This window comes from Platichthys flesus, chromosome 17 (genome assembly GCF_949316205.1).
Source record: "Platichthys flesus chromosome 17, fPlaFle2.1, whole genome shotgun sequence".
Taxonomy (NCBI): Eukaryota; Metazoa; Chordata; class Actinopteri; order Pleuronectiformes; family Pleuronectidae; genus Platichthys; species Platichthys flesus.
In genome coordinates this window covers 6951770-6960619 of record NC_084961.1, presented here as the reverse complement: position 1 = coordinate 6960619, position 8850 = coordinate 6951770, and positions in this window count along the sequence as shown.

Genomic DNA, 8850 nt, shown 5'->3' with positions numbered 1-8850 from the left:
CTTCTTTCTTTTTCGAGAGAAATTACTGTTACTAGCACGAAATCTATAAAACCTTTGCAAATGCAATACCTTTCATAACCTGGCTTTACTTTGACTGTTGTTATCGTCGTGTTTAGAACATGTAAGAATAAGGTTTCTTTGTATGAGCTCCAGGTTGTAGGAGGCGGCACAGTTTGACAAACAGGGCTATCAATCAGAAAAGGTCGCCCACAGAAATGTTGACTTTTTGGAAACGTCGGGTTTTCATCTGTCACCAACATGAGGTGTGTGTTGTGTTTTCAAACGAGTGTTTGCATTTGTATTTGCTTCTACACATGGTCGGTGTTTGTAGGAAAAAAAAACGAAATTACCCCTTTGAGTGTGTGTTCCAGCCGAGACTGCGTGTGCATGGCAGTGGGTGTTTTCTTAGGTGTGTTTTCAGGAAGGGAGCTGTCAGACATGACGACTGACGTCACACACAACCACCCACACACACACACACAGACACAAGTTGGCAGGTTAAAGCAGTTAGCTACTGAGAAAACAGAGAAGTCATTCAGGCAAACTGCACCTGCTTTTGAAACAGCTTAACGAGCAATTACATAGGGGAAAAGGACACACACACACGCACACACTTACACACACACACAAACACACACACACACACAAAGATAGCTAAATTCAATTCCAGACAGACTATTGGGAAGAGGCCAGAATAATTACTGATATTACAAGCAAAAGTGAAATAGAGAGGGAGAGAGAGGATTAGAGAGTAAAAGAAAATGAATTCAAACGTCTAAATTTAATAGAGAAGGAGCTCTCAGTCACTCTACCTGTGTGTGTGTGTGTCTGTGTGTGTGTGTGTGCGTGGATGTGTGTGTGTGTGTGTGTCTGTGTGTGTGTGTGCGCGTCTACAAAAAGCAGGTGATGCGTCAAAAACACTCATTGAGGCAGCAATTAAAATATGTAAATCCACGAGAGTCTGGGCAGAATCTGATAGGCCATGCTTAACAGCACTCAGTGTTAATTGTTCATGAATACACATGAGCCACGGTGACATTTGATCAGAACATACTGATGAATTGATACACAAGCATATGTTGATTATATATATATATAGTCAATTAGATGGATAAATGCAGGTATGTGTTTAACCCATATGTTTATGTACTGTACATTAAACAGGTGCGTTAAACTGTACTCTGGAGTTGTGTGTGTTAGGTATTACTCATGTTGTGAGGACCTATACCTGTTTACAGTCTCATTGGAGAGGCGGTGGTCTAGTGGCAGAAACTTGGACTATGGGCAGAGAAGGTCTCTGGTTCGCCTCTGGTTCGACTCCACGGAGAGACAACAAAAGACCAACCTGGATTGATCTGTCCAAAAATCCAAGAGTCTCCCTACCCTGTCTAGTGCCCCTGAGCAAGGCACCTTACTCCCCAAACATCTGCTCCCATCTGCGCCGTACATGGTCGTTCACTGCTCTGTGTGTCCTGCACCAGATGGGTCAAAAGCAGAGATTAGATTTCCCTACCTGCATGTCTGTGCATGTGTTTGGGACTAATAAATGCATCTTAATCCTAATTAAACTTTCGGAATCCCTATAGCACAAATTGTTGTGTTTAAATGAGAGGATAAATTTTATTGTTGTGGTAAGTCAGTGGTCAATGTCCTCTGAAGTCATGACAGCACAAATGTGTTTGTGTGTGTGTGTGTGAGTGCTTTGATTGTAAACAAATGAGCGAGCCTGCATCGTCCTTATAACCCTAATCAGGACTCGGGCTAGGTGCCTGGAAAATATGCAAATAATTACGGTTTCAAAAATATGGTAATGAGGTTTGAGCACAGAATTAATTAGACCTCCGTCGTTTCCTACAGAGATTCTACAGAACCTAGCAGCCAACAAACTGTGTGAACTGTGATTATGGGAACATTTGCATATTATTCCTATTAAGGGACATTAGCGAGCCTCTTGGTCATATTAGACCTGAGAAACTGGTGTTTACTTGTTACGTTAATGAGGGATGTGAAAGGTCAATGAGTCAAAACCCCACAGATGCTGGTGAGGTCCGGGCCGGGAGAAAAAATGAATGAGTCATTTACGCCGAGGAAAAAAAGGTGTTGGACGACAGAACTTCATAATATATTTTGTATTAATATGTTAACATGCCAAAATGTTACTACACCAAATGGATTCAGAAAGATGCAGCATTAACCAGGACTCAGCGACACTGTTTGTAATCGGAAAGGTTTCACTTGAAGAGGCGACCCCGAAACTAAAGTTCCCCTGTGCTTTAAAGGAGAGTTTTGGGGTCTTTCAGCTTATTGTTTTGGCTCTGGTTTGGTCTCCTCCAGCTCCTCAGAAACATGAGGAACATTTAGCTTTCTAGTCATTTAAGCTATTTGATTATGTCCTCTGTCCTTTCCTTACTTTAGCTGGAAGTTGAGTGTTCAGACATTTTTATTTTGATTTAAAAAATATAGATTTCAGGTTCCAGGATAAAGGCTCTACCATAAAATTGTCCTTAAGCAATTTCATGAACCAACAGCTCCTCCAGTGGAGCAGCTCGGTACTGTGTTTTCAAACAGAGGAGAAATCCCTGGACTTTATGAATCTGAAGCACAGCATCGCTCGCTCAAAGAGGTTGGACCCTCAGCAAACAGCCGCTGGGTAAATAAAGGAACGACTGGTGCCGATTAGCGGGCAGATATCCCTCTTAGCAGTGTCGGCTTATCTCTTGTGTCGGTGTCATTTTGTTCAGCGGCATTTTGTTCTGTCTGTCATTTAGCAAGTTTCAGGTCAGTGGGCTCCAAGCAGGCTTTCAGCGGTACGCCCTCGCTCAAATTACAGACAGGAAATGTAGACATGAATGATAACCAGCGACAGGCTCCACGCTCATAGAGAGAGCAAACAGCTTGTACAAATATCTGTGTGTGTCTGTGTGTGTGGGTGTGTGTGTGTGTGTGTGTGTGCTGGTGTGTGTGTGTGTGTGTGCGGGTGTGTGTGTGTGGGTGCGGGTGCGGGTGTATTTAAAGGTGCGGGAAAGAGCCCCATTAATTATGCTCTGCTGTAACCTGTGTCGGGTGTGAAGCTTCTGTGCGTGTCTGTGTGTGCTGGGGGGTTTATCAGGGCTAAGCAGGATAAAATGAATCATTACTACAACATGAATCATCGCTGCAGCCTACCATTACCACGACTTCGGGGCCCTGGATTGAAGCATCTCTTCGGGGGGGGGGGGGGGGGGGGTGTAATCTCTGAGCTTCTGTTTTTTCTGCGGCTCATCTACGCAAATGGGCATTTTCATAGAGAGATAAATAAACACAGAAGGTTGCGTCTTCCACTCTGGACAAAGCGCTCCGTGGTTTGCTGTGTAATAAGAAAAGGAGCCGTCTGTAGGATTAGACAGTGTCACTGCACTCGAAACAGTGAGGCGTCTGGTTTGACTGCACAATTAATCCTCTTAGCTCGGTGCGTTGCTGCCGTGCTTTGTGCGCCGCTCTTGATGCGGACGTTCGTACTCGGCTGAAGGAGCTAAACTTTGCAGGCTGGCAAACAAACCCTGAATGAATCAGCACGGTAAATAAATCACACCAAATTGGCGTTTTCATTTTCAGGTCTCTGTTTTGTCTGGCGTCAGGTTCACGTTGGTCATTTTATGTTAGGGTGGAGGAGGAGTGTTTTTTTACCACTGCTCACTGGAAAGGAGTTATTTATCCTCATTGGCAGCATCATTGAGTTGGCATGGAAGCTGTGGTTGCAAATGCAAGCAAGAGATGATTTTATATTAGTTTTTATTTGCATCTCATCCACACTTCTCACTAATTCTATGTAAATTGTTCGTGTACGAAGCCCTGCACAGCTCCATTGTTGACCCAACCCATAAAACAGTCATCTACGAGTAAAATAGCTAATCCCATTATTTTCCTATGTTTGGACAAGGCACACACACCGAGCAAAAATTAGCATGCTAACCAGCTAGCCTCGGCCTCGCCTCTCTGCCCGCGTCTTGTAATACCACTCTGTACCTTAGGAGGCGATCACTGTGGCGTGCGGTCGGCATTCAGACTACGAAGAAAAAATGTTCTACTGCATGAAAAACAATGGTAAATGGTAAATAAAAAAAAAAGAGATAAAAGAGGTGAGATGCTGGTTCGTTCGTTTACATAATGATAGCAGAGATGGATAGAATGTTTATTTTTGACCCCTGAAATAGCAGTTTCACAGGAGCTGTTCTTTAACTTTCTATCACAACACATGAGCTTCATCAGCAGATGGTGTTCACACAGTTTTTACAAAGTTGTAGGTGTCGCTTTAAAGGCCGAGGTTTAAAAGCTCATTCCAGAGATGGCACTTTACTCGCAGGTAACGGCTGTTGTTGTCGCTGCTACACATTATTGTTCTGCTTTTCAGCTGCTATATATATTAGTGATACTATTGAGAACTACTGTCTCTACAAACTTACAGTATATATCTGTCATATTCAATTCATGCATAGGAGCAGTCGGGGGGGGGGGGGGCCACACACATCGATGAGTCACTCTTCCATCCATCTCGACGGTAAATCAATCATCACACATACATTCACATTCCCTCGAGATAACTGGGTCATGACCTAACCCACCCTCCTGTGTTTGCCTGGAATCATTATCAAAACAAGTACAGTGTGTGTGTTACTGTGTTAATCACTGTGTTTCAGTGCCTCAGTACAGCATGACTGGCAAATCTGACTCTTAATGACTTTAATAGTTCCATCGTTTCTCTATCAACCATCAACACTGGCATCTCACACACACACACACACACACACACACACAAACACACACAAACACACACAATCACCTGCATTCTTATTCTTACAGTTGGCACATTTCTCCAGTTGCAGTAAATAATAAGGAACACCAACGTAGAGTTTGTGTGTTTATGTGTGTGTGGAACTTGTTCACTAATCTGACTGTGGAATTGAATTATGTCATCATAGAGACAAGGATTAGATTATGGGATGTTTAAGAATGGTCAATTAGTGTTACTACCGCAACATATGTGAGAGGAAAACGAGAACGGCAGAGGCATGCCGTGGAGGAGAGCAGGAAGTGAAGAAAGAAGGGACAGAAGAGGAGAAAGAAAACTTTATCGAGAATCAGTTTCTGACGTCTGACCGGCCGAGAGTGGAAAACTGAAAAAGAGAATATACTCTACCAGATCCCAGCTGATAAAAAGTGAGCTTTTCTGGATGCCAGCTGTGTACAAGAAGCGCCAGTAGCTTGTTGGGGGAGATGTCTGCTCTGTAAACAAACCCTACTCCGACCGAAGACACGGGACAACTGGAAGAGAGAGGTTTTAAAAAAAAAAAGGCCAGACGACAGGGAAGAGACAGAAACAAGGCGGAAAAGGGGAAGAAGCGAAGAAGCAAAGTGAAACAGTCATCAGACTTCAAAGCGTCCTTTTATCCTATCTGTTTAGAATTTTAAATCGGCTCCACCAAAACAAAAGATGAAACGATAATCCGATAATCGTTACAGCGTTTCACAGAGGGAACTTATTTCTGAATATATTTATTTATGCGTTTACGGGATCGCGAGAGGGAGAAATGTGCTTAAAGCATGATAAAATGTTTAATTCAGGTTTAAGTAGATTTGTGTTTGTTACGTTTTGTTTGTTGGATTTTTTTTCTGGTCACAGTGGGCATCTGCACGCGTGCGTCAGAGTATGCGTTTCAGTGTGTGTGTGTGTTTACGGGAGAGGGAAAGAAAAGTGGGGGTTAATGGAATAAAGAGCTACTGTCAGCATGTGTGTTTACTCGAACCCGACCACATCTTGACATTTAGTCTTCACTGTATATCATATCTGAACTTCATTTTGGTTTTCATGCATAGGGACTAAAATGCACTTTATTTGATTTTTTTGGGGGCGTACGTAAGGACAAACTCACTGCATCCGGTGAACTTGTAGGGCAAGGTAGATTCATGTCCTTTTTAAATCATTGTAAAACAGAGTTTGACTTAAGTTAACTTTGACGTTACAAATTTTTAGCGCTGACCAAACGTAAACTCTCCTGACAAACCTGATTTAGCTGCTCAGAGAGTCAAAAAATGGAGGAAACTACCACATGAGTGGTGTCGGACAATTAGTGAGTGGGGGGTGAATTTCATCAGGGGTTTTCTGAGACCATCTTTCCTTTCCTGATACTGATGTCGATACCTGGACTTTGTGGCTTGGCCGATACTGCTACCAGTGCATTTAAAAAAAAAGAAAAACAACTTATATGATGTATTTTGACAGTTGTATTGTATTTACCCTGTCTGGAAATGTATGTATGAGATTTGTTTTTGTTGTAATTGGAAACTCCGGTGCCATCCATCAAAACTGAAGTCTTGAATATGGTTCATGAAGCTGTTTTACTTAAGGGACTTATTTCTCAAGCATATCGAGGCATTTCTGATGCTGGCATCCTTATGGGAACATCTCTAAATATAAAAAATATAACTTAAGATGAGACTGAAGGTAACCAGCTCAGAAGAAAAGTAGCAAGACAAGATGTTAGTGAGAGCTCTGGTGAACCTGGGCTCTGTATGCACAGCTTCATTATTAACTTTACCTCCACGTCGTGCTCCTTTCTTGAAGGTATGTTATGTTGACGTGATTAATGGATCAAAGTACAAATATGGAAGATATATTTCATAGTGATAAATCTGCAAAGAGTTTATCACCCATGCTCTGCAGCTACTCCTCAGCTCCTCCTCAGCTCCTCCTCAGCTCCTCCTCTGCTCTCATCAACCTCGTTTCCAGACACAGCAGGCACGGCAGTCACCAAACATGCTCTGATAAACCCACCATCAAAACTGGCCCAGCACCAGACAGTCCAAACTGGAATCCACCGGTGAACATGGTGGAGCATTTAGCTGCAGAGGCGACAGATATTTCCTTCAGGATTCTCCTGGAGAGGAGCGACAGGAAACACGACTCTTACACAAATGTTATGCATCTGCTGGTTTGCCACATGTGTATTTCCTTTCACATGCATTTTTACACATAAAGAAACCCTTAACTCACATGATCCAATTTAAAATAATTCTCGTTGGCTCTCGTGACTCAGCATGGGGTTTGTAAAATTGTTATTCGAGAATGAGAACTGAACCAAACTCATACCTCATTTAAACCTGGAATCAAAATGTGTTTTCGTTTGATTATATGTGGATATCACTTGACCACATGAAAGTCGATGCAACCTGGATGCATGGAGGATGGATTGAGATCCGATCGGCCAAACCATGTCCGAAGGCGTTTATGGACCCATTGTGACCTTGTTGAACATAAGAGTAAATGCCAACAACTTTGTCGGCAGAAGGAACAATCGCACACAATCATTTCAAACCACTGAAGCAGCAGCAGCTCGGCGGCTAGCAGCCGTTTGCTCTTCAAGACGACTGTGGATAGAGGGAAGTCAAAACCAATCGAAAAGCAAGTAACACAGTAACACAGCATCACCAAGACATCCATTAACATCACATAACTTCTACTTCTACTCGTCCTTTTTGTTGTTGGTTTTTGAAGCTGAGCAAACGACATGAGGATGTAACCTGGACGGAGCGATCAGGGGACAATCAAATCTCAATGTGGACATCAGAGACTGGAATGTAATCAGGTTAAAATCTTATCAAGATGCAATCTGGCTTTGAAACACATTTTAATACGGGTCGGTGGGCAGGAACGTTTTCCTTTGTATAGTTGCTAAGACACCTGGTGCAATATGGGAACGTGCTTGCACTACATGGAGGTTTGGAAAGTCGTTACTATGGAGGTCACGCAGACAGTTTTGATGTCTGTATTCTCATTACTAAGCAGGCGAAGTTCATCAGTGGGCCAATCTCCCAAAATCCCAGAGTGTTTTTTTATTTCTAACAACTGTTAAATTAGTCTGGAGCTGCAGGCGCTTGGTTTAGAAAAAAAAAAAACTGATATATGCAGCCTGCGCTTCTGACCACTGCTCACACGTCCTCATTTGCATGGAAATGTCAATATCTCCAGGCCAGGTAATCCTACACAAAGTGCACAGGGGCAGTGTTTCCATACTGGGAGTTCACCTTTAACATAAGAAGAACGATGAAACAAAATGTTTGTGTCAGATACAAAAACATTCAAATCTCTGGAACATTCAGATGAGGGTGCCCCTGGGTAGAGCACGCAGGAGGCAGGACATGACATTACATATAAATCCTGATGTGGAAAGCAGTGTTTGACACCGGAGTCGGCTCTTATCAGCAACAGCTCTTTGTCTTTTTCAACCCAAGATCATTTAATGCTTAGTTTTTTTCCAGTTTTACATCCATCGTTCATCATCCTGTGTTGTCACTTGGGCTTACTCTGACACTTTTCAAATCTTGTACCATAGGGCTAGCAGGAGAAGTTCTGGAAAATGTCCGGAGTGACTGACTCGGATATTTGTGGTCTCAGAAGCAATGAAAGAGTGGAAAGGCCTGGGTGATGGAAGGCAGAAGTGTATTTGGTATTTTTGCACCCCCCTCCGCCAACACACACAAACAGATTTGGCTGTATACCTATCCGCCAGAATTATTGGCCACATCAATGGGAAACCGGCCCCTGGACCTCGGGCCGTGAGGTTCTCGGCCTGGGCAGGACCAGTGGTGGTGAGTGGGAAGGGGGTGAATTTCAGCGTTGCTCTTTAAACGTGTGTTTGAATTATAACATAATGTGTAATATGCCAAAATAAGTTTTGCCGCTGCCAAGAGCGATGGGTTCCCGAAGAGATCGATAGTTCGCGGTTGCCTCCCCCCCGCTCCGAACACGGCCTTGCCAACGCACAAAGTCCATGTATACAAATATACACATTAGCACAGCCATAAACACATACT